Below are 26645 nucleotides of genomic sequence, written 5' to 3'. Positions count from 1 at the left end.
AATAATATCTTAATATTTATACCCTTAAAGAGTATTTCCAGCTCCTAGCCCAGCGAATTCTGTGCCGCTGTGTTTTAAAATTACAAAGTAAAGGCCACATTTATTTAACTTAATCTGTCAGAATGACATTTGTTTTATTAATTAACAAGTTAAATAAGCTAATGAAGATTTCTTTGTTCAATGGTTTCATGTTCACATTAAGGCTTACCATTCTGATGATGTCTTGCACAGCTATAATTATTTTAATTAATTTAGTGGGATATGCATTTAAGCTTGAATAATTAACCTTTATTTTTATCACTCATGACATAATTGCCCAGATCCTCAGCTGATGCAAATTGCTCTTGTGCCATCAATGTGAATAAAGCTATTCCAAAGCTACACCAGATGACGATCTGACCCAAATAATTTAAGCTGGTTTGAGGTCAAACCAGCTACCACCAGCCTTTTGTATTTTACAGTGGCAATGATTCATATAAGAACATCTAGAGATAATTAAATGTCAAGGATTTTACATTTGGTAATGAATAGTAGATAGGGACCCAATAAAAAAAGAAAGAGCTGCTCCCCTTTATAAGTGCATTGACCTTGTGGCTCTGCCTGCTTTCCTGCTGTTCTCAGTGTTTTTTATGCTGCTAGCATTAAGATAATACACCCAAAGTTATATAGAAAAGAGAAATTAATTAGGTTAATAACTGACGGCCTGCTCTGAATAGTGAGAGTCTAGTACACATGAGGATATGTGGGGCCCAATTCTCTCACTTACATCCATTTTACATAGTATAAATTCCTGGCCCCATTGAAATCAATGGGCATTTGTCCATTGACATCGGTGGTAATACTCTTGATTTATAGTGGTGTGAGCAACATCAGAATTAGGTCTTATGGCTCCAGTTCTGATGTTTCTAATGATCTCCTTGTAGTCATTTGTTTTTTAATTGATAATAAAATAATCTTGTTTCCATTGTTTGGGTTATATGAAGTTTTTACACCGTTAGACTTTGGAATGACAACTAGGTCTTTTGTAGGGTGATCAGATGTCCGGATTTTATAGGGACAGTCCCGATTTTGGGATCTTTTTCTTATATATACTCTTATTCCCCCCACCCCCTGTCCCAATTTTTCGCACTTGCTATCTGATCACCCTAGTCTTGTGAGAGAGTGCTAAAGCCTTCAATAGATTTGTCTAGCTATAAATGACTGGAACTTAATAGACAAATATGTGGATAATGCACAAATAGGAATAAAATCCAGCTCACAGTACATGTGTTGGCCACTCAAAGTGAACAGGAGTAAAATACAGTAAACGTTTAGGACTTGCCTACATGCACATTCAGTTTGTGGCAAGCTGGGGTCTGAATCTACTCTGCAGTAGCCTGTTGTGGACCAAACGACCACCTGCACCTTTCTGAAGCACATTAACAGCTCTTGAGAACACTTTGATCTAGTCATCTTTGAAACAGGACTGGCTCAGAGTGCTCTAATGAACTGTTAGCTTGTGGGGCACACACACAACTAATCCACAGAAGGCTAGTGTGGGGTACATTCACACCCAGCTTGCATTGAACTAATTGTTTAGAGAAACTGTGATGAGGTGTCCACTCCACATAAGGCAGAGCTGGTTAAAGTAGGTTAATTAATCTGATAGGCTGCACCTGGGGAGAGCCAGCCACTGAAAGCCTGATCCATGATGGTGTCCAGATGAGGAGGAACAGGTGGGTCTGCTATAAAGCCAGGAAGTTGGCAGTAAAAAAGGGCTGTAAGGAAGTAGTGTTCAGTCACCCTTTGGAAGAAGAAGGATGTCTTTTAGGGCTTTGGAGTTGAGTAGGCTGCAGTTACTCCTTGGGAGGAGAGAGTTGGGCTGTTAAACCCAGGGAGGGAGCCAAAAGATGTAGGAAGGAGTCCAGGGAAAGAACAACAGTGTCTGGGAGAAAACAGACCACAGTTGATAGACACAGAGTCCCTGGGATGGAACCTGGAATACAGAGCAGGCCTGGGTCCTACCAACCACTGGGCGAGTGGCACAGACTGGACAGTGGAGCAGAAGACTACCTGGAACAGTTGTCCAATAGGACTTTGCTACCCTGGAAGGGAAGGACTAGAGTGACCTGGCTGGAGGGCCAAGCCATGAAGAAAAGAGAATACCTTGAGTCACCGAGAGAGATGGCAAAAGGGGGTGTCAGCTCTTGAAGGAGTCTTCCCCAGAGCAGCCAGGAGGAGGCACCGTGATGGTGAGTGGGTCCTGTGATACAAGTCCTTATTTTAGCCACTACAGTCAGCAGCTATTATTCTGAATTAGGTTTATAATTCAGTATAGGTAGTATTTCTGTGGAAGGAAATACAATTGTGTAGCTTTCTGCTTCGACCAGCAAAGGGAACAAAAATTTCAGTTTTGCTTTGTCAGAAAAAAGATTTAAAATGAAATGATTTCTGTGGAAAGTGACCTTTCGTGTGAAAATGGAGAATTGAATGTCAACAATATTTTAATGGAAAATATTGCTTTTGAAGAAAGCCCAGTCTGTAACCAAAATACTTTTCAGTTGAAAATTTTCAACTAATACTAGTATTTATGTAGCTCACATTCATTTTGCAGAATCTAAGATGTCACTTTTTATAGGGGCAAAAGCTTCTAGTCCTCAAGGCTGTGGTACAAACTTTTCAAGTGCTCTCTGCCTGAATCTGCTGGGAGTCTGAAACAATGGCTCTGTGAGGGAACATATAAAACGTACCTTCAGTGCATGTCTACACATACAGTGCCGCTGAATCACGTCTGGTGAAGACCCTCTATACTGACGAGAGCTCACCTATCGGCATAATAAAGCCACCTCTTTGAGTGGTGGAAGTTATGTCAGCTGGAGAAGCAATCACGCAGAACAGCATCGATGTGGACAGTGCTATGTAGGTGAAACTTATGTCACTCAGAGGGAACAGTTCATTCACACCCCTGAGCGACATAAATTATGCCAACGTAAGCTGTAGTGTAGACATATCCTCAGCTAGTCTGCAAAGCTGCTTGCTTCTCTTCCTCCAAATCCCTCCCCAAGAATCAATCACGTATGGTGCCTACAAGTAATCAGCCATCAAGTTATTAGGTTGAATGAAAGCTGCAGCTTGCTTTCTTTTTACATATTGTAATGAAGAATAACAAGCGGATGAGAAGAATGGATACTCCTTGGCAGTATAGGAGATGCCGTATCTAGACTAATTCAGATGAGGGTTCTTTTGTATCTTATCAGATTCAGTGTGAAACAAGAGTCAAATAAGCAGGCACAGCTCCCAATGAACTAGCACTTTTTTAGCCTAGTGCAGAAAGTCTCTTAAAGCTCTGTGTGCCTGGGAAGCTCATTTTTCAGGGGATTCCTGTTCCATTGTATTACACACTATGGTAATTGTAACTGCCTCTTGCTGGGTGTACTCCTTTGACATAGCTTTTATTGACTTCACAGGTCAAGAAACATAAAAATGAAAGATAGTGTTTTAACCTCTCCAGTGGTGGCCATTTACCTCTGTGATCTCTAAAGCAGTATGAAAACAATTCACGGCCAGAGTGCTGGTATTAGAGCAGTTAAAAAGACATTCTCTCAACTACTTTTTAATGGGCTTTAATATTATTTTTACTAGCTGCCTCCTCCTCCCCCACTTAAAAGCTTGAAAATAAAACCTCTTTCCTTGGCCTATTCTCTCCTTGTCTATCTGGTGCAGGGTTTATTTCTTCCAAGCCCTCTTTTTCAGTATGTCCAATGGAACTGAAGTGAACCCTGGGAAGCGTAGACTTCTGAATGCTGCCAGCAAAAGACATCACATGAAATATATTGCATATGATTCTCAGCATGAACGGGGAGACCCTAACTGTGATTGTTCCCTGCTTTATTTATACACCAATATCAGCACAATTCTGGGAAGGGCCCCCTCCTCCTGCTCCCCCAGCAGCCTCAGAGGTGGCTTTGTCTGGGTCAGCATGGCAAAAAAAAACCGCTGGCCTCTCTAAAGATGGCAAAACTACCTTTGTTTTTTCTCCCCTACTCGTGGGCCCCTCCTCATGGGCTTGAGGAGGATGGCTTAGGCTGATTGGTTTGGGATTCAGCATAAATCTATTGGCTCCTATGCACCCAAGGAGAAGACTTACAAAACCTTTTGCCTCCTTGGGATTACAATAGGACTGTTTTTTTTCCTTTGCTGTGAGCATCATGCTAGTTGCCTTTTGGGGGCTGGGAAGGGGATTTTTCCTCCCTGCCAGATTGGTCTGGGAGGGTGGGTTTTTTGCCTTCAACTTAAGAGCCCAGAGACCTGGTGGGTAGGTGAGGCTGTAATATTCATTTTATCGCAACTTGGTTTGTGCCCGCTGCAGGTACTTGTTCATGAGGGGATTGGAATTAGAAGTGGATTAGAGGAAGACCTCTCTTAAAGAAGGTGAGGAATGGGGTTTTCCTCACCCCCTTAGCCTTCAGATAAAGGGAAGGCAGTGCGGGCTCACAAATGGTGCTGGGACCAGGTTAATAGGGTGAGGGACTGATGGCTGCCGCTCTAGCAGGTGGAATGTATTACGAAGGAAGGAGGACCTGCACTGGATGAGTTATTGCTGGATAGTTGCCAAATGCATAAATTAATAAAATGGCAGCCTAGTTAAACCACATTCCTGGTGTTATGTCGTGCTTACTGGGTCCTGTGATAACTCCCTCACCTCCAGCGCAGCATAGGGAGTATATCAAAGATGCGAGAGGATATGTTAGGGGAAGAGCAGAGCTCTGTTCCACCCTATTGATCCACTGGCATATGTTAGAACTGTCTCTGAGGGCTTGGCTACACTTACAAATTTGCAGCGCTGCAGCAGGGTGTGAAAACACACCCTCTGCAGCGCTGCAAATTGCGGCGCTACAAAGCGCCAGTGTAGTCAAAGCCCCAGCGCTGGGAGCCGCGCTCCCAGCGCTGTCCGTTATTCCCCACAGGGAGGTGGAGTACGGACAGCGCTGGGAGAGTTTTCTCCCAGCGCTGGCGCTTTGACTACACTTAGCGCTTCAAAGCGCTGCCGCGGCAGCGCTTTGAAGTTTAAGTGTAGCCATAGCCTAAGATAGACTGGCCCATCGAATCAGGCAGCCATAACTAGCACCATGACAACTCCTGCCCTCTCCTCCATAATTTCCTCTCATCATAATCCCTCTATTCATTCAGATTCCCCTGGTGTGTGTCAGAGGGAAAGGCTACAGAAACAAAGCTCAATAATAATGGGGGGGTGGGGTTCAACTATCCCCATATTGACTGGGAATGTCACCTCAGAATGGGATGTAGAGATACAATGTCTAAACCCCATTATAATGACTGCTTCTTATAGTCCTGGAGCCCGCAAGAGGAGGGGCAATTCTAGATTTGGTGCTAAGGGGAGCACAGGGTCTGGTCCAAGAGGTGAATATAACTGAATCGCTTGATAATAGCAACTATAATGTAATTAAATTTAACATCGTTATGGCGGGGGGGGGGGACCAAAGAAACCCACCAAGTAGCATTGGTAGTTACACAAAAATGAGGCTAGTTAAGTGGAAATTAAAAGGAATGGTCACGTGAGTGAAATGCCTGCAAGCTGCACAGAAACTACCAAAAACTTCCTAGCAGGCTCAGACTAAACATATACTTTTTTTTTTTTTGAGTAAGAGGACCAAAACTAAAGAGCAGGGTAAAAGAGGTGATCAGAAGCAAAAAAGTGTCCTTTTAAAAATTGGAAGTCAAATCCTAGTGAGGAAAATACAAAGGAGCATAAACTGTGGCAAGTCAGATGTAAAAGTGTGATTCGGCAGGCCAAGAAACAGTTTCAAGGGCAGCTAGCAACAGACACAAACTAACAGCAAAATATTTAAGTACACCAGAAGCAGGAAGCCTGCCAAACAATCAGTTGGGCCACTGGACTATCAAAGTGCCTAAGGAGCACTCAAGGAAGACAAGGCCCTGGTGCAGAAGTTAAATGAATTCTCCACTGCGGAGTATGTGAGCAAGATTCCCACATTGTCGTCATTCTTTATAGATGACAAATCTGTGAAACTGTCCCAGGTTGAGGTGTCAATAGAGAAGATTTTGGAACAAATTGATAAATTAAACAGTAATAAATCACCAGGGTTGGATGGTATTCACCCTAATATGAAACAAAGAATTACTAACTGTGGAATGTAAATAAGCCTCTGTACCAGATGACTGAAGGATAGCTAAAGTAATGCTTTTTTTTTTTTTTTTTAACAGCTCTAGTGGCAATACTGGTACCTACAGGCCAGTTAGCCTAAATTCACTACCAGGCAAATTGGTTGAAAATTCTAGTAAAGAACTGAATTATCAAACACATAGATGAACACAATTTGTTGGGGAAAAGTTAAGATGGGTTTTGTAAAGTAAAATCAAGCCTCCCTAATCTATTTGAACTCTTCGAGGGGATAATGAGCACGTGGACAAGAGTGACCCAGTAGATATAGTGTACGTGAACTTTCAGAAAGCCTTTGACAAGGTCCCTCACCTAATGCTCTAAAGCAAACTAAGCTGTCATGAGATAAGAAGGAAGGACCTCTCATGGATCAGTAATTGGTTAAAAGACCGGAAACAAAGGATAGGAATAAATGGTCAATTTTCACGGTGGAGAAAAGTAAATAGCAGGGTCCCCTGATGATCTGTACTGTGACCTGTGCTGTTCAATATATTCATAAATGATCTGGGAAAAAGGGTGAACAGTAAGATACTTATTTTGTGTTGTCTGCAAACTGTATCTTGAGTAAAGTCCAAAGTTGACACTGAAGCGTTACAAAGGGATCTTACTAAACTGGGGGATTAGGCAACAAAATGGCAGATCAATTTTAATGTTAAGTGCAAAGAAATACACATAGGAATAAATAATCCCAACCATAGATAAAAATGATATGATTTAACTTAGCTGTTACCACCCAAGAAAGAGATCTTGGAGTCGTTGTGGATAGATCTCTGAAAACTGCTCAATGTGCAGCAGTAGTAAAAACCAAACAATGTTGGGAATCATTAGCAAAGGGCTAGACAATAAGACAAAAAAATCATAATGGCACTGTATAAATCCATGGTATGCCCATGCCTTGAATACTGCATGCAGTTCTGGTTGCCCCATCTCAGTAAAGGCATATTGGAATCAGGGCTGGTGCAACCTATTAGGCGACCTAGACGGTTGCCTAGGGCACTAGGATTTGGGGGGCAGCATCTTCTTCAGCGGCAACCATGGCAGCCAGATCTTTGGCCACCCTGGTTGCTGCTGGCATTTAGGCGGAGGGAGCTGGGTCAGGGGGGCGCGGGGAGTGTCACCTACAGCAAGTGGCGGGGGGGACGGCACGCAGGGGAACTCCCCTCCCAGAAGACAGGATACTGGGCGAGATGGACTATTGGTTTGACCCAGTATGGCCATCCTTATGTTAATTAATGCTAGCTTTCTTATCTTAGTGGATCTCTTATTTATTGTCAATAAAAGAGATGTCCATGCATAATCAGAGCATCTATATGATTGTAAAGCTGTCCCCTCTGTCCTTTCTCATGCCGTCTCTTCCTTTCTTTTCCATTCTATTCAGGGTCTTTAACCATCCTTATTATCATGTCTGAGCATCTTCCTGAAATGCATTAAATGATGTGACTGCCATGTGGCTCATTCTCTTCCCCAGGGAGAGAATTGTATGTGCAGTGGAGTGGTTTTTTATTTTGGTGGGGATGTTTTGTTTTTCATATACATGCTACTCTGCATATATGTTAAGAAGGCAGGTCATAGACAAGCACCTTGGACTTGCAGCAGAAGGAGGGGAGGATTGTGAAGAGAGTTTCTAGAAAATATTGTTCCACAATTTGATCTCCTTCAGAGAAAGCTATGTCTCCTGCATAGATGAGCTATATTCTTATGGTAGAAAGTCCCATTGTGTCCAAAGAAACAGAGTCATTCCACTATGGTCCTCATTCCAGAGCTTTGGTTGATCTTTAGATATGCTGGGCCCAGGCCATGGAGTGCCTTAAAATAAGGATTGAGATCTTAAACTTTAATCGATATTGCATAAGAAGCTAATATAGATGGCAGTCGACAAGTTTGATGTGCTGCTGGTAGCTTGAGTAGCTGAGGAGTAGTGCTGCTCCATTCTGAAGTAGTTGGAGTTTGCTAAGGGTTGACAGCTTCATGCCCGGGTACATTGCATCAGGACCGCCTGGGGTGGGGAGGGGAGTGGGGCAATTTGCTCCAGGCCCCACAGGGGCCCCCACGAGAGTTTTTCAGGGCTCCTAGAGTGGGGTCCTTCACTCACTCCAGGGGCCCTGGAAAACTCTCGAGGGGCCTGGGCCCCCAGAGCTGCTTCTGCTCCAGGTCTTCGGCAGCAATTCGGCCGTGGGGGCCCGCTGCCGCTGAAGACCCCAGGCCCCCTGAATCCTCTGGGCGGCCCTGCATTGCATTGCTGTAGTCCAGATGGGAGGTGACCAAGACATGTATAACTTCAGATGGGATGGAATCTCCTTCCATAGCCTAGCAGAGATGGTGGAAAGCATTATGTGCAGATGCTGCTATGTGAGAACTTAGCATCAATGAGGAATTCGGGGACACATTTAAACTACAGACTGAATTAACTGATTGTGGGTGTGCACTTTCAATCAAAGGAAAATGTACCATGACTGCAAACTCACCTACATGGTCACCTTCACTCACCCTGGTGTGTCTGAAACTTACGCCCCTGTCCTGCAAGCTGATGCAGATGGATGGACCTTCATGACTACAATCAGATCAGTGCTTTACCAACAGCACATATTAACAATTATAATACATAGACACGCCCCCCACCGACCCACTATAAATGACTGGTGTAGGTGCGCCTGGTATTCTGGGACCTACCAGGCTGAGGGGACTGCAATTGCCAAAGAGAAGTACTTGGACCACAGTGGGAACAATGGAAAATAAAGCCAGTGACCTGGCTCCCATATAGCTGTTTACTTAGAAACTGATCAAAAGCCAAACCACTGTGTTTTGGATTGAGCCTATTATGAACTTTAAAAAGAAAACAAAACTAAAAAGCAGTTATTCCAAGTTCTAACATTTTTGTACCCCACGTACATCCTCATGTTCCCCAGTAAATCCTCCTTTTTCTCTCTGGTGGCCACAGGCTACCTGACAGGCTAACAAGCAATGCTAGTTTCTCCAGAAGAGTTCAGCAGTTCATCCTTACTGGGTTACTTGGAACTCCTTTTCACTTACTCTCTCTGGGTCTCTCTTCCATCTGTGTCCACTTTGAACAGAGATTCTCTCCAATGCTACTGTGTTTTAAGACAGGTTCCATTTGCTGCAGCACAAGTTTTATAGCCAGTCATAATTGTTTAGAGCTGACCAAAAATATTCCAAATAGCAATCTGAACCTGAATGTATACACTCATCACACATTGCAATTTTAAGTATTTTTGAGAAAACTTCTCTGGTTTAATAAAAGTCACTGATTTTCTATCTTTATCTATTTTTCCCACCAAAGAACACATCATAGCAAATATTTAAGGAATTATGCTTATTCCTCATTTAACACCCCCCCCCACTATATCCATGCCTACAGCATTCAATAGAGTTGTAAATATTGAATAAAATGTTCTGAGAATATTTGTTTGAATTTCAAAATTGGCCTCAGCCATTTTCCTGCCCCTTGTTGCATATGCTTTGCTTTATCTTTCTGGGAAACAAGTGCACTGGTAGGAATGTCTGTGGCTAGTGATATGGATTGTGTGTGGGGGGGGTTTGTTTTGGGTTTTTTTTTTTAAGAATATTAATAGAAAGTGAATTTTATTTTTTTTAATTATCAGGAATTGGTCCAAAAATCTGATTAAGACTTCTGCTCATCCTGTCAGGGAACAGAAAACGCCTCATGCTGTCCAACTTGAAATTTGAATATCAGACACTTGCAATAAAATGCTTACAAGATGCAGTCAAATAATTATTTATTAAAACAATTGGTGAATAATTCAAAATTATGAATTTTGAAGGAAATGATCCATTGATGGACAAATTGCTGGAAAATTAATTGAGGACCTGATCCCAAGCCAAACAAGGTCAACGGAAAAACTCATTTATTTTAGAGCCTTTGGATCAGGTTCTCCTTTCATCCAACTCTACTATAAAGACTGACCAGAAAGCTAATATAAGATCTGAGTGTTCAATCTCAGTAAGGCATAGTTCCCATTAAAAGTTTCTCAATGGGAATTTGTTTGAGTAAGGATTGTAAGATTGGGCCCATGTAGTCTAAATAAGGTGTTTACCATGTTGGTAACTTCCTTTCATTGGATCACGTTCTGCCCCGACTTAGGCCTGTCTTCTACTAACCTTTTTTTATTGTAAAACTCCTGCAACTCATGGGCCAAATTCTCTATTGGAATAACCTCACTGAACTCAAAGTACTTTACCCCACTAGAGAATTTGATCTCTTGACTAAAATATGTCAATATACCCCTAACCCAATATAATGTGACCCGATATAACATGAATTTGGATATAACGCAATAAAGCAGCGCTCTGGGGGGGCAGGGCTGGGAGCTCTGGTGGATCAAAGCAAGTTCAATATACCGCAGTAAGGTTTTTTGGCTCCTGAGGACAGCATTATATTGAGGTAGAGATGTACTCCTATGAGCAAGAGGTTGGCAATGAGCAATGTGTAAGTCCTACAGTATATGATATATGCATATATCGTAGCATAGAGCAGAGTAGAATTTGATCCACTGTAGAAAAAGGAACATTTGCTACAGATGCTACTGAATATTATATGCTATGATCTATACAGTCTCACCTACCCAAGCCTTTGATTTTTGTAAGGTTTTTCATTGAGTCAGTTTTCTCCTTTATTGGCAAATGATATTCCTTGTCAACTCAAATTTGCTTCCTGCAGTTATATTTCTTAGAAGAGAGAAACAGCAAATCATAACTTTTCACTTACGAGTTTCTGCTTCTAGTCAGATCTGCTTTTGTCTTGTGGAAGGAAAAAAGAGGCTATTCTGTTATCTCATGTTTCAGCTCAGTCTAGCATAGATTTGCTTAGGGGGGAAAAAGGTTGAAGGAAAATGTCAAAAATGAATAATAAATAGTATATAAACAGAAGCAGATTTTCTGTGATACATTACCCCTGATAAACTTGATAATGTTTCCCAAATGTGTTGACTTGGCTCAAAGCCAAGTTGACTGGTCAGGTTTTATGCGCTATTTTTAATTTTACTGCTTAAAAACTTGACATCATCCTGTAGGAATTCCCTCCTACTGCATAGCTGCATCTAGTTATATGTATGTTAAAATTCATCTTTATATTGATTCATATAAAACATGTGTTACCACAGAGGCAGCAAAGAGTCAGAGCTGGGTGGGTAAAACAAGCAGGATTTGCAAGGAAACCATTTTTTTTTAAATGAAATATGTTTTCCTTTGAGGTCACTCCACTGTTTGATATTGTAGACCCGAAGGTCTTTCCATTCAGTAAACTTTCCTTGCCCTTTATGCAGTGAAATCTGAATGTGAAATGTGAATGCAAACTACTATGGACAAGGTAACAGAGACGGTTTGGGTTTCACAAAAAGCCTCTAGAGCTATGTAATAAACTCAGGAGGCTTTGCAAAACAATTTAGCTTTTATTTAATACATAGACATAAAGGGCCTGATTCTTCTCCCTCGCCAGCATTACACCAATAGAACTCTGTTAATCTGAGTAGTGTTACTCCAGAGTTACGTCAATGTAAGTGAGGGTAGTTAGACTCAGAGCAAGATTCCTTTTACTTTATCTCAGAAGAAAATATTAAAGGGCTACAAGATTTTAAAGGGCATTAAAACAAACCAAGAACACAAGGGAGTGATGCTAGTAGTGAGACACTCGTAGTAGAAAAAAGTAGCACCACCAGTTTAAAAAAAAAAATGTTGGCACACCATTTGGTGATCATTCAGCTAGTTTTTTGCTTTGCTCATTAGCCCTCAGCAAGTATTTGATGTGTTGAAACAACTCCCCAAGAGTCTCTCAGGTTATTGAGGGTTTGGTGCTTTAGCTCATCATTAGAGAAGAAATAATTATATGGACAGATCCTCAGCTGGTGTCAATTGACTTCAATGGAGTTGTGACAATTTATATCAGCTTAAGATCTGACCCAGCGAGCCTGATCTACTTTTATTTCTTCTACCACCAAACTTTCCAGGGAAAGAAGGGTTGTCAGCCATCCAAGTGTCTTACTTTCTCACTACCCAGAGTGGGAGCAGCATAATGAATCCCATCTCCAGAGGGGAGATCATTTAGGAGGTGCTGCAAATTACATTATGCAGGGAGCTTCATTTTGCCTGCTGGTTCTGTCTGGGAATGTATACGAGGACCATCTAATGATATTGGTCTATTGACTTTCTCATCCCTACTTTCTCCATAGGTTGATGACACAATTGACTGTAAGTAACATATGGTTGATTGTGGTTACCACAACCCCTTTAAAATATTTAAAATGCCCAAACTCAAGGAATTAAACTTAGAGCTGGGCAGTTTACTTGCCCAAAAATGCAGCTTTGGGGTGACCAAAACTATTTGTTGATTTGGGTCAAACTTGGCAACTAGTTTCAGCCAAAAATAAAAGAAACATGTTTCCAAAAAGTCAAAATGCTTTTTTTTTTCAACATTTTTGAAGTGAAATGTTACTTTTAGTTTCAAAATGGTTTCTCATTTTGAAACTTATCTAGAATTATTTCTTTAAAAAGGATAAAAACATTCCAAAATGAAATGCAATTTTTGGTTGAACAAAACTTTGTTTGACTTGAAATGATTTTTGTTTGTTTGGTTTTTGTTTGTTGTTTTCAGTGGGGCGAGGGGTGGAATCTGTTTGAGGCGGACCATTTTTTTTTTCTCTTTGGCCACTGAACCAAATAATTATTCCCTCACTGTTAATTAAATTGTGCATTATTAGACAGACACTGCAAAAGGCAATCATTTAAATCAAACATTATGCCCCTCATTCCCAAGTTATTTGGGAAGAGATGGAAACTCATCTGAACATCTAGCTGAGTGTTAACTGGAATGGTAAGGGAGCGGAATACGGTTGGAGCAGGAGATATGGTGGAGGCTGGAGGAGCAGTTAGAAAAGGTGAGGAGGTTGGGAAAGGAAGCAGCAGTGTGATAAAAGCATGTGCTATAGACAACAAACACAGCAATGAGATAAATCTTACATGCACTTGGAGAGCTAAGTCTGTGCATCTGGGGTGAAATTCTGGTCCCAGTAAAGTCAATGGGAGTTTGCCATTGACTTCAGTGGAACCAGGATTTCCTTTCCTTTCCTTTCTTTCCTTTCCAGAGGCGCAGATCTCTAGCTGAGCTGAAGGAGATCTGTCGGAACTGGCCCTAGTAGTCAGTCCTTTATTCTTACTATGAGCCACCCACTAGATGGAGACATGGATACATACACACAGTCACTGCAGTACAGTGACAAGGTTAAAATCAATTTTATTGTTACAAAAACAAAAGGGGCCTACAAACTAAAATGTAGCCAATTTAAAATAGAAAACTACTTTGTCATGTTTAATTACTCTGTAGAACTCACTACAATAGGATACTCTTGAGGCAAATAGCTGAATAAGATATTTAAAAAAAGGATAAAATATTTAAATGAATAATGGTAGCGTGTGTAGTTACTAGGGCTATCAAGCAATTAAAATTATTATTAATAGCACAATTGTGATTAGAGTACCATTTATTTGAATATTTTTTGTTTTCTACATTTTCAAATATATTGATTTAAATTACAACACAGAATACAAAGTGTACAGTGCTCACTTTATATTTCTCATTACAAATATTTACACCGTAAAAAACAAAAGAAATAGTATTTGTATTAGGTGAATGTAAAAATGCTGTAGTTCAACTTTCATGATAAAGTGATTGCACTTACAAATGTAGAATATATGTACAAAAAATATAACTTAATTCAAAAACAAAACGGTGTAAAACTTGAAAGCCTATAAGTCCACTCAGTCCTACTTCTTGTTCATGCAATAGCTCAAAAACAAGATTGTTTACATTAGCAGGAAATAATGCTGCCTACTTCTTGTTTACAATGTAACCTGAAAGTGAAAACAGGTGTTTGCATGGCACTGTTTTAGCTGGCATTGCAAGATGTATACGTGCCAGAGGAGCTAAAGATTCATACGTCTCCATGTTTCAACCCCCATTCCAGAGGACATGCATCCATGCTGATGACGGGTTCTGCTCGATAATATCTGCACTGCTTTGGATATTCTTTTTCATCATTTGAGTCAGATGGCACCAGCAAAAGGTTGATTTTCTTTTTTGGTGCTTCGGGTTCTGTAGTTTCCACATCAGTGTTGCTTTTTCTGAAAGCATGCTCCACACCTCATCCTGCTCGGATTTTGGAAGGCGCTTCTGATTCTTAAAACTTGAGTTGAGTGCTGTAGCTATCTTTAGAAATTTCACATTGATACCTGCTTTGCATTTTGTCAAATTTGCAGTGAAAGTGTTCTTAAAATGAACAGGTTCTGGGTCATCATCTGAAACTGCTATAACATGAAATATATGGCAGAATGCAGGTAAAACAGAGCAGGAAGCATACAATTCTCCCCCAAGGAGTTCAGTCACACAAATGTAATTAACATTTTTTTTAACAAGCATCATCAGCATGGAAGCATGTACTCTGGAACGGTGGTCGAAGCATGAAGGGGCATATGCTAAACATTCGTATCTGGCATGGAAATACCTTGCAATGCCGGCTACAATAGTGCCATGCAAACGCCTGTTTTCCCTTTCAGGTGACATTGTAAATTAGAAGTGGGCAGCATTATCTCCTGTAAATGTAAACAAACTTGTTTCTCTTAGCGATTGGCTGAACAAGAAGTAGGACTGAGTGGACTTGTAGGCTCTCAATTTTACATTGTTTTTGAATGCAGTTATATTTTTTGTATATAATTCTACCTTTGTAAGTTCAACTTTCATGATCAAAAGATTGAATTACAGTACTTGTATGAGGTGATAAAATAAATAGTAGCAATTCATTTCACAGTGCAAATATTTGTAATAAAAAATATAAAGTGAGCACTGTACACTTTTTGTATTCTGTGTTGTAATTGAAAGCAATATATTTGAAAATGTAGAAACATCCAAAAATGTTTAATAAATTTCTATTGGTATTCTGTTGCTTAATCACACTCTTAAAGCTGTGATTAATCACGATTAATTTTTTTAGTTAACCGTGTGAGTTAACGGTGATTAATTGACAGTCCTAGTAGTTACATTACATATGATAAATATTATAACTATGCACCATCCTATTTCAGGGCAAAAACTTTTCACAAACAGGTCAGGCAGCACTTCCCCAGGATACAGAATCACACAATTAAGTAAATTATGGAGATGTTATGCTTTGCTTTGAAACATCAGGTATAAACATCTTAGGAATATTAGCCTAGATGTACCACTGCTGTGTGTTGACATGCCAGTTTCCATATTCCTACTTAAAAAGTAACTTTAAATTCTTTAAAAGCTTCATGTCCTTCAATGATTTGGAAACAAAGTACTAACATAAATCCAGAGCCTGCTTCCATTGGCATCAATGGCAAAACTTCCATTGACTTCAGTGGGAACAGGATTGGGTGGATAGGACCCAATCCTGAAATGAATTTAGCATGAAACTCATCTGGAAGGTACTCGGATAGTATGATAAGAGTAGTACAAGAACTAGAATAGCCCACTTGGAGCTCATAAGAGATCTGATGATGTAGTTTGCAGCCATTCATATTTCCATCAGGAAAACAATAAGTAATTACAGAAAGAGACTTTACATATTTTAATAATCATAAATGCCAGTTTTTCCTTTTTTGATAGCTTTGATCATGTTCCCTAAAATGAATGACCTTTGTAGGAAGAAAAAGTGAGGTAAAAGGTATACTGTATTTGAAACAAAACAAAACAAATCAATAACATTTCAACAAACCCTTTTAAATTAATGCCCAGTGTCCACTCTGTTTTTGAAAAGTGAGAGAGTTTGCTCTGCAGAAAGTGCTGGTCTCCTTTCACCCTTTTACAGCTTCCCTCACTTTTTAAAACTGGCAGCAGCGCTGAGAAATTGGGGTATAGTAGAACCACCTCAGCTCCTGCAAATTCTAACAGTCTGACTCTTTTTTCTATTTAAAAGGCTCACTCATTTAAGCACACAGAACTCAACATTGAACCCATTGTAGTCAAACTGATTTCCATAGGAGCAGAAGCAGGATCAATATATTCAACTTTCCCTTCATGATTTACAATATCCATCATTCAGTTACATATTTACACACACACTCACTCACTTTCCAGGATTGTGCAAAACACTGACACCAAAAACGGTAATGAGTCACATGACCAGGAGGTAGAGCAATCATTTATATACTGGGCTCCTGTTTATAAATACTGGACTGAAACAACATACTGTATCTTTATTTGTATGTGAATCCCCTGCAGCACCAAACAGGTGCATCGGCTGAACAGTGTTCATCACTCTGAAATCCTAGCATATCTGACAACATATTGGCATCTGGGTAGGGTGGACATTCAGGATGCTTGAGCTCAGAATTCAAAGTTCATCCCTCCTTTTAGCAGCTGTACGTAGTACAGTATACTGTATATAACTGGGATATTATAGGGCTAGACTAACTGTGCCTTGAAAGAGTGTGGTGCCTAACTGTACCTCCCCAGGAGAAAGCACAGAATGAACTGAGACTCTCAATTCCTCTCCTGCCCCTGCCCCTTGCTGAAGGGAGTAAAGTGGAACAAGCTACTTTGTGGCTTTTCATGCCGCAGCTTACTACCCTGATATGCTCAGCCAAGCACTTCTTGACCAGGGAGTATCAGGCAAGTGGCTTTTGTTCTCTACCCGACAGCCAGAGTCACCATCTGAGCAAGCTGGAGAAAAGAAGTAAGGGAGGTCTCACACCTCACTCTCTTCTCATTCTCCTGTGTGGCTGAGCAAAGGTTCCAACAATCTAGCCCAGAGTCCTTTCCTTTTAAAAAATATATTTGGTGCCAAAAACTGCATGTGACTGTACAGAACAGATAAAGTCCTCACCCAAAGTGCAACCTTTCTCAAATACCCATTCAGAAGACTGAATTCATGTGGGAAAATCTTAGCTGGGGCTCATTACTACTGTCTAATATTACTGCTAAATTCACTTCTTGTGAGCATCATTGATGGGTCTCAAGATGAGATTACTTTTTACAACACACTTTACTTCTGTGAGGACTTTGGGCTCATGTCTGCACCTTCTTGCTCCTAGGTCTGTGTAATATTTGTCTGAACTGTTTTGCCTCTCGATCATAAATCCCCTAAAACAGGGACCATCCTTCAAGGCAGCACCAAGCCCTTGGCCAGCACCCAAGAAATAAATATTAATATTCACACACTAGAAACAGGTCTTATTTACTGTCTCCAGTTTTCTTTAGTATATTTCCCTTTGCAGTTAAAAAGTATGAAGTTGAACAGTTAAGAGTTTTCAACTGGACGCGTTGCTCTAACACACCTTTTTGTACATTCGTAATTAGCCAAATACTAGAATCCTGGCTCAGGTTTACTTAGTCCTTGCTCAGGCAGAACTCCCACAGAAGAGAGTGGAAGGTTGATCAGAGAGTGACTATGGACTTCTGGGCTGGGTCCATTTTGTTTGTTTTTGTGTTATGACATCTACTACTGGTTTTCTTGTAGGATCCAGATGGTATTAAAAAAAAAAAATTGTATCAGTTGGTTCAGAAAAGAAATTCCAGCCTGATTCTTAAATCAGGAGTAAATCAATTGTGTCCTGTTCTATACAGGCTCTGACACCTCCCTCATCACCATGGTATCAGAGAGCCTTCCAATAGTGCATTAAGAGGTGTGGTGAACATCTATCACATGAGATGTTCCCTCATTCTATCCCATGAGGGAAGCAGGGGAGTGTGTGCACGCACAGTGTTTTTTGTAGGAAGTTCGGGTGCTTTCTAGGGTATTACATTACACGAAAATGCCATCAAAATTCCATTGTTTTTAATTTAACTGATGTGAAGGAGAAGAGAATCAGGCCCATTAAACTGTGGTTACAGAGGGGTTTGGTTAAGGAAAACCCTTCACTGAGCCATACGCACATCATTCTTTATGGAGTGCGGGTTTGCATAAAGTTGTATTGTTCCCTGTTCCAACTCACTCAAAGGTTGTTTTTTCTCCCCTCCCCCCCTCCAAAATCTTATATGCTGCCTGTTCTCTTTTTATTCTTACTGCTGCTGTGTTTCCTTTTTTGGCCTCTGGGCAGGATGTAGCAGAGCCTGGGCTCCCACCCCTCTGCACATGAACAGCATATCTCTCTTCTAAAACAGCCTGCAAGCCACAGGAATGCATCATTACATCAGCACCAGGCAAGGCCTACCAGTTTCTCTAAATAGCTCCTTATATCCCTGGCTGCTGAGCAAACCACAGGGTGGTGAGGTTGGTGGTTTAGCGTCTAGCCTATGTCAGCAGTAACTCACATGCCCTTGCTTTTACTCTATAGGTACCTTAAAAAAGATTCCCAGAAAATAAAAAGCTGTTCATATTGGATTCAGTGTTTGCTTTCAAATATATTTGTGCTCAATGACTTACAGTCTAAAGAGGGAAAGATTTTTTTTTTTCAGGTCAAATCAGTGAGCGCAGAGATAAAAGTAAAGATTTGTTCACATAATTTAGCTTTTATATTTCATTCATGCTTACTAAATCCATCATGATAGTTACTGGATTTCCTTTTATTCTTGGACTGATTACTTTGACTGGTAAGTAATTATAAATTTGGCCTACGGGTATCTCATATTTTACAACATTCCCAGATTATATCAATTAACATTTGTAGCACACCACTCTCATGGAACTAGGAATAAGGAAGGTGGATCAAATAAGGAAAGAGGGTCAAATTTCATCCCTGAGGTCTTTTCATCTACTTTAGTGGTGTTAAATCACTGATGAGCTTGGTCAAGCCTAGTATTATTATTCCTATGTTATGGAGGGGAAAATAAGACACAAAAGGTGATATTCATCCCAGAAGCTAATGGAAAGTCTGTATCCCTTCAGTGCCATTTACACTCTTCAGATGTATTGTTTAGTACTTACAGTACCATCTAGAAGCCCCACAGCATGCGGCAACCCTTAAATTTTAAATCAGAGAGTTTCTTTTGAGGGAAAAGGTAAATGGCATCATGTTTTCCTTTACCCAAACATCTAGGAAGTTAGCTAGATGTCTCTTGCACGAATCTTTTGCTCTGCTAAAGGTAAATTTGTTTCTTTATTCCATTACCAGAAGAGGATATACTCAGAAGAAAGTTTCCAAGAAGCAAGCCTTTCGGAGGCAGGTATCCCTCCAAATTGTATATGAAACAATTAGATTTCTTTAAATTTAATCATAGTCATAAGGTTAGAAGGGATCATAAGGATCCTCTAATCTAACTCCATGCCATGATGCAGGATTTGTTGTCTAACCTATTCCAGACGGATGACTATCCAGTATCCAGCTTTCTTTTGAAAACCTCAGGTGAAGAAGCTTCCACAGCCTCTCTACCCAGTCTATTCCATTGTCCTATGGTTCTTACAGTTGGGAAGCTTTTCCTGAGATTTAATCTAAATCTACTATGCTGTAGTTTGAACCCATTGCCTCTTGTTGTGCCCTCTGTGGCAAAGAGAACAACTTTTCGCCATCTTTTTTTGTGACCACCTTTCAAGTATCTGAAGATGGCTATCATGTCCTCCCTTAATCTCCTCTTTTCCAAACTAAGCATACCCAATTGGTTCAGCCTTTGCTCATATGGCTTGCATTCCATCCTCTTGATCATCTTTGTCACTCGCCTCTGGATCCTTTCCAGTTTCTCTCTATCCTTTCTATACAGCGGTGACCAGAGCTAGATTCAATATTCTATCTGAGGCCTAACCAGTGTTGAGTAGAGCAGTACTATCACCTCCTGTGACTTGCATGCTATGCCTCTATTAATTCAACCTAAAATTGTTTTCTCTTTCATTATCTTACCATGTATACTTCTGTCATACTTTCTCCTTTCCCCTGGACTCCTACTCCACTTGAATAAAGAAAATTTGGGGCCTGGATTTCAATGGATAATCTATTATAGATAATGAATTCCATAACTTTCATTGCAGTGTATCAAAACTTCATTAGAGCAGAAGTCTCAAAACTTATTTCTGTCTCTAAGCAACTAACTCCAAAATTTAGGTGCCATGGGCATACTCAAAACCACTGTTCAGCTGCCTCCTAATGTCCCATAGGTGTTTAAATTTATGTTGGTGGTCATGTGAAAGCTACTTAAGTCCTGAAGTTGCTCCACAGCTAACAAACTCCTTGGAGCCCTATCATAGAATATTGGGGTTGGAAGGGACCTTAGGAGGTCATCTAGTCCAACCCCCTGCTCAAAGCAGGACCAATTCCCAACTAAATCATCCCAGCCAGGGCTTGGTCAAGCCTGACCTTAAAAACCTCTAAGGAAGGAGATTCCACCACCTCCCTAGGTAACCCATTCCGGTGCTTCACCACCCTCCTAGTGAAAAAGTTTTTCCTAATATCAACCTAAACCTCCCACACTGCAACTTGAGACCATTACTCCTTGTTCTGTCATCTGGGACCACTGAGAACAGTCTAGATCCATCCTCTTTGGAACTCCCTTTCAGGTAGTTAAAAGCAGCTATCAAATCCCCCCTCATTCTTCTCTTCTGCAGACTAAACAATCCCAGTTCCCTCAGCCTCTCCTCATAAGTCATGTGCTCCAGCCCCCTAATCATTTTTGTTGCCTCCGCTGGACTCTTTCCAATTTTTCCACATCTTTCTTGTAGTGTGGGGCCCAAAACTGGACACAGTACTCCAGACGTGGCCTCACCAATGCAGAATAGAGGGGTATGATCATATCCCTCAATCTGCTGGCAATGCCCCTACTTATACAGGCCAAAATGCCATTATCCTTCTTGGCAACAAGGGCACACTGTCGACTCATATCCAGGTTCTCATCCACTGTAACCCCTAGGTTATTTTCTGCAGAACTGCTGCCTAGCCATTTGGTCCCTAGTCTGTAGCAGTGCATGGGATTCTTCCATCCTAAGTGCAGGACTCTGCACTAGTCCTTGTTGAACCTCATCAGATTTCTTTTGGCCCAATCCTCTAATTAGTCTAGGTCCCTCTGTATCCTATCTCTACCCTCCAGCGTATCTACCACTCCTCCCAGTTTAGTGTCACGCCATCCTCCAGATAATTAATGAAGATATTGAACAAAACTGGCCCCAGGACCAACCCTTGGGGCACTCCACTTGAGCAAACATAATTCTGGGATGTATTAGCAGGAGTGTTGTAAGCAAGTCACAAGAAGTAATTCTTCTGCTCTACTCCATGCTGATTAGGCTTCTACTGGAGTATTGTGTCCACTTCTGGGTGCCGCATTTCAGGAAAGACATGGACAAATTGGAGAAAGTCCAGCGAAGAGCACCAAAAGTGACAAAAGGTCTAGAAAACATGGTCTCTGAGAGCTGATTGAAAAAATTGGGTTTGTTTAGTCTAGAGAAGAGAAGACTGAGGGGGGACATAACAGTTTTCAAGTACATAAAAGGTTGTTAAAAGGAGGAGGGAGAAAAAATGTTCTTTAATCTCTGAGAATAGGACAAGCAGCAATGGACTTAAATTGCAGAAAGGGAGATTTAGGTTGGACATTAGGAAAAACTTCTTGTCAGAGTGGTTAAGCACTGGAATAAGTTGCCCAGGGAGACTGTGGGATCTCCATCACTGGAGATTTTTTAAGAGCAGGTTAGACAAATGCCTGTCAGAGATGGTCTAGATAATACACATTCCTGCCATGAATGCAGGGGACTGCAGTAGATGACCTCTCAGGGTCCTTTCCGGTCCTACAATTCTATGATTCTAATTAGGGCTAGAGTGAACCGTTAGGCCCAGCCCCATGTGGGGCAGTATCTAATTGTAAATCTCCAGTAGAAACATGGCAAAGTAATTGTGCCTCAGAGATATCCCTTTTTGAAGCTCCCCTTATCTGCTGCGGGAAGAGTATGCTGAGTCAACTCTTAATCAGGCAGAATGGATACCTCTATCACAGTCAACCAGCTCTGCTGCCCAGTGCTTGGGAGGTTGAAGACATGACTCTGAGCTGTTCCATCTGCTCCCTACCCACTTGCACACAGGAAAGGGATGATGGCATTAGATGTATAGCCCCTGTTTTTTCCTTTTCCCCACTACTCCTGGACCCAAGATCCAAGAAGATCCTGTGTGGCTATACAGCAGTGTTTGGGGGTGGGTACTCGGGGAGGGAGGAGGTACTGTGTGGCCAAATACAAGCAGTGCACTATCCAGTCATAATAATAGTGTATATGTTATTATAGTAACTTTTAATTCAACCTCTGTGAATGTGAATTACCTCTGTGGTTTACAATATACACACTATACACAGCTGTGCTTCAGCTAGAAAAAAAGGAGACAGCCCACCCCTGAGAAAGTGGTTGGGTAAGCAAGGCACTAGCGGCTAGATGGCCTTCTGATTAAGTCACTAGAGTGGGACTCAGAAGATCTAGGTTCAACACGTTGGTCTGCCACAGATTTCCAGTGTGACCTTGAGCAAGTCACTTAATCTCTCAGTACTCAGTATGTCTATAAATTGAGAATACTACTTCCTTTCTCCCACCATTTCTCTATCTTGTATTTTGTGACTATACACTTTCTAGGGCAAGGAGTGTCACTTACTGTGTGTTTGTACACTAACTAGGAACATGGCAGGGTCACGGTGGGTTTGGGTCTTGTACATAATATGTGTGCACCTCAAAAGGGTTATTTCCTTTCCTCCAGTTGACAGCGGGGAGACCTGCCCATATCCTCCCACCTCCTTGTTTGTGATACACCTCCCATTAACCACTCAAATGCAGCCAGCCTTAGCCTGAAACATGGCAGGCAGCAAGCCACCCAACAGTTTAAGACAGGAAGTGAAGAAGAATATGAATTCATTTAAAATTGCAGTGATTGTGCTGCAACTGTTTTTCATGTGATTTAGACTCATAGACTTTAAGATCAGAAGGGACCATTATAATAATCTAGTCTGACCTCCTGCACAATGCAGGTCACAGAATCTCACCCATCCACTTCTATAACAAACCCCAAACCTATGTCTGAGTTATTGAAATCCTCAAATTGTGGTTTGAAGACCTCAAGCTGCAGAGAATCCTCCAGCAAGTGACCCCCCATGCTGCAGAGGAAGGCGAAAAACCTCCAGGGTCTCTGCCAATCTGCCCTGGAGGAAAATTCCTTCCTGACCCCAAATAGGGCAATCAGTTAAACCCTGAGCATGTGGGCAAGACTCACCAGCCAGCACCCAGGAAAGAATTCTCTGTAGTAACTCAGATCCCATCCCATCTAACATCCCATCACAGACCACTGGGCATACTTACCTGCTGATAATCAAAGATCAATTGCCAAATTAATTGCCAAAATTAGGCTACTCCATCATAACATCCCCTCCATAAATGTATCAAGCTTAGTCTTAAAGCCAGATATGTCTTTTGCTTCTACTACTCCCCTTGGAAGGCTGTTCCAGAACTTCACTCCTCCAATGGTTAGAAACCTTCATCTAATTTCAAGTCTAAACTTCCTAGTGTCCAGTTTATATCCATTTGTTCTTGTGTCCACATTGGTACTAAGCTTAAATAATTCTTCTCCATCCCTAATATTAATCCCTCTGATATATTTATAAAAAGCAATCATATCTCCCCTCAGCCTTCTTTTGGTTAGGCTAAACAATCCAAGCTCTTTGAGTCTCCTTTCATAAGACAGATTTTCCATTCCTCGGATCATCCTAGTAGCCCGTCTCTGAACCTGTTCCAGTTTGAATCCATCCTCCTTAAACATGGGAGACCAGAACTGCACACAATATTCCAGATGAGGTCTCACCAGTGCCTTGTATAACGGTACTAACACCTCCTTATCTTTGCTGGAAATACCTCACCTGATGTATCCTAAAACCGCATTAGCTTTTGTAACGGCCCTATCACATTGGCGGCTCATAGTCATTCTGTGATCAACCAATACTCCAAGGTCCTCCTTCTTCTCTGTTACTTCCAACTGATGTGTCCCCAATTTATAACTAAAATTCTTGTTATTAATCCCTAAATGCATGACCTTGCACTTTTCACTATTAAATTTCATACTATTACTATTACTCCAGTTTACAAGGTCATCCAGATCTTCCTGTATGATATCCCGGTCCTTCTCTGTGTTAGCAATACCTCCCAGCTTTGTATCATCCGCAAACTTTATTAGCACATTCCCGCTTTTTGTGCCAATGTCAGTAATAAAAAGGTTAAATAGGATTGGCCCCAAAACTGATCCCTGAGGAACTCCACTAGTAACCTCCTTCCAGACTGACAGTTGACCTTTCAGTATGACCCATTGTAATCTCCCCTTTAACCAGTTCCTTATCCACCTTTCAATTTTCATAGTGATCCCCATCTTTTCCAACTTAACTAATAATTCCCCATGTGGAACCATGTCAAATGCCTTACTGAAATCAACGTAAATTAGATCCACTGTGTTTCCTTTGTCTAAAAAATCTGTTACCTTATCAAGCAAGGAGATCAGGTTGGTTTGGCACAATCTACCTTTTGTAAAACCATGTTGTATTTTGTCCCAATTACCATTGACCTCAATGTCCTTAACTACTTTCTTCTTCAAAATTTTTTCCAAGACCTTACATACTACAGATGTCAAACTAACAGGCCTATAGTTACTCGGATCACTTTTTTTCCCTTTCTTAAAAATAGGAACTATGTTAGCAATTCTCCAGTCATACTGGAGTTTACTGATTCATTAAAAATTCTTGCTAATGGGCTTGCAATTTCATGTGCCAGTTCCTTTAATATTCTTGGATGAAGATTATCTGGGCCCTCCCATTTTGTCCCATTAAGGTGTTCGAGTTTGGCTTCTACCTCAGATGTGGTAATATCTACCTACATATCCTCATTCCCATTTGTCATCCTACCATTATCCCTAAACTCCTCATTAGCCTTATTAAAGACTGAGGCAAAGTATTTATTTAGATATTGGGCCATGCCTAGATTATCCTTAATATCCATTCCATCCTCAGTGTTTAGCGGTCTCATTTCTTCTTTCTTTGTTTTCTTCTTATTTATATGGCTATAGAACCTTTTACTACTGGTTTTAATTCCCTTTGCAAGGTCCAACTCTACATGGCTTTTACCCTTTCTCACTTCATCCCTACATGTTCTGACCTCAATAAGGTAATAATTGGAGATATACCAATCTCCTAGAACTGGAAGGGACCTTGAAAGGTCATTGAGTCCAGCCCCCTGCCTTCACTAGCAGGACCAATTTTTGCCCCAGATCCTTAGGTGGCCCCCTCAAGGACTGAACTCACAACCCTGGGTTTAGTAGGCCAATGCTCAAACCACTGAGCTATCCCTCCCCCAAGGTAGCTTTCCTTGCTAATCCCGCCCATCTTCCACTCCTTGTAGGCTTTCTGATTTTTGGAGCAACATATGCTGTAAGTTACACTAATGTAAATCTGGAGTAAGTCCCTTGGAGTCAATGGGGTTACACTATTTTTACATCAGCATAAAAGGTCTGAAACTGGCCCTTATAATTCTGTAGGGTATCCTGTAGCTTCAGTATCCCATAGAGGGAAACCGCACATTGTGTGCAAGATGGTCAGTCTGATGCACAACCTAAGTATGATAATTGCAAGTCTACTTTCAGAGTTAATGATCTAGGTGCCCAATACTCTAAAGGGTGCAGACCAGGCACACAACACTCTGTGATGAAATCAGTACCAGGCTTAAAAGAGGTGGAGAGTGGGGTATGGATGTCTCCAGGGTAGGCAAAGTGGCCTTAGCTCACCTTGTTTGGAGTTAGATACTGCGTGATTTTTACCTTCAGCCATAAATTGGCCGTGATCTGCTCTGACTTATCGATTTGGCTTGCTCAGCTTCCATTGAAACTGCTGACCTGCAGTCAAACTGAGCAAGATGTAAGGGCACAATTTAAACACTGCCATGGGACTGCATGCAGCGGAGGCTAGTGGAGCAGATGAGCAAGGTGTCTCTGTGCTCCCCATGCATTGCACAGAAAGGCTCAGAGTGCAGTGATGGGGCAAGCTTAGGGAGTGTGGGGGGAACATGGAGAGGTTCCATTATAGGTAAGGGGGGGCATGACGGAGAAAGTTTGGGAACAATTGCTCTAAGGAATTAGAATTAGCAAAAAAGACTCCTAACAACACTTCCTCCACTCTCCTTTTGTGACTGCGTAATGCTGTATTAACAGACAATCTGGCAGCTAGGTGTGCAGGTAACACCTTCATTAGACAAGTGGGTTTTGTGTACATAAATTCTTTCCCTTACACATTCAGGTGTTAGAATCTAGGGTATTCAAAACATGCACATTTTGATGTTGTTATGTACACACAAAAGAAGGGTTGTATCTGGGAATAAGGCCCTTGATGTACACAGGGCCTAAGATTTGTAGTTTTGGAGTATACAGGTGGGCATTTTTTGAAGAGCTAGTCAGACACATACAAATCAGGAAGTTTCCCGTATTTAATTTTGAAGGGTGTTTTTACTGCACCGTCTGCCTCTCTCTTCTTCCAGGACCCCGTGTTCCATTCTCA

General features: G+C 41.2%; 1 long non-coding RNA gene across 1 annotated transcript in view; it reads left to right on the top strand.

Annotated features, from left to right (window-relative positions):
- The first annotated feature begins 1773 nt into the window (after positions 1-1773).
- The window catches only part of LOC120402181, a 33958-nt gene continuing 9086 nt past the window's right edge, over positions 1774-26645 (top strand). The window contains exons 1-2 of the long non-coding RNA XR_005597042.1: positions 1774-2231; positions 4349-4410. This is a non-coding gene — a long non-coding RNA (uncharacterized LOC120402181). The remainder of the gene's footprint in view (positions 2232-4348; positions 4411-26645) is intronic.

This window comes from Mauremys reevesii, linkage group 3 (genome assembly GCF_016161935.1).
Source record: "Mauremys reevesii isolate NIE-2019 linkage group 3, ASM1616193v1, whole genome shotgun sequence".
In the NCBI taxonomy this organism is placed as follows: domain Eukaryota; kingdom Metazoa; phylum Chordata; order Testudines; family Geoemydidae; genus Mauremys; species Mauremys reevesii.
The sequence above is the reverse complement of the archived record's forward strand: the minus strand, read 5'-3'. Positions and strand labels throughout refer to the sequence as shown.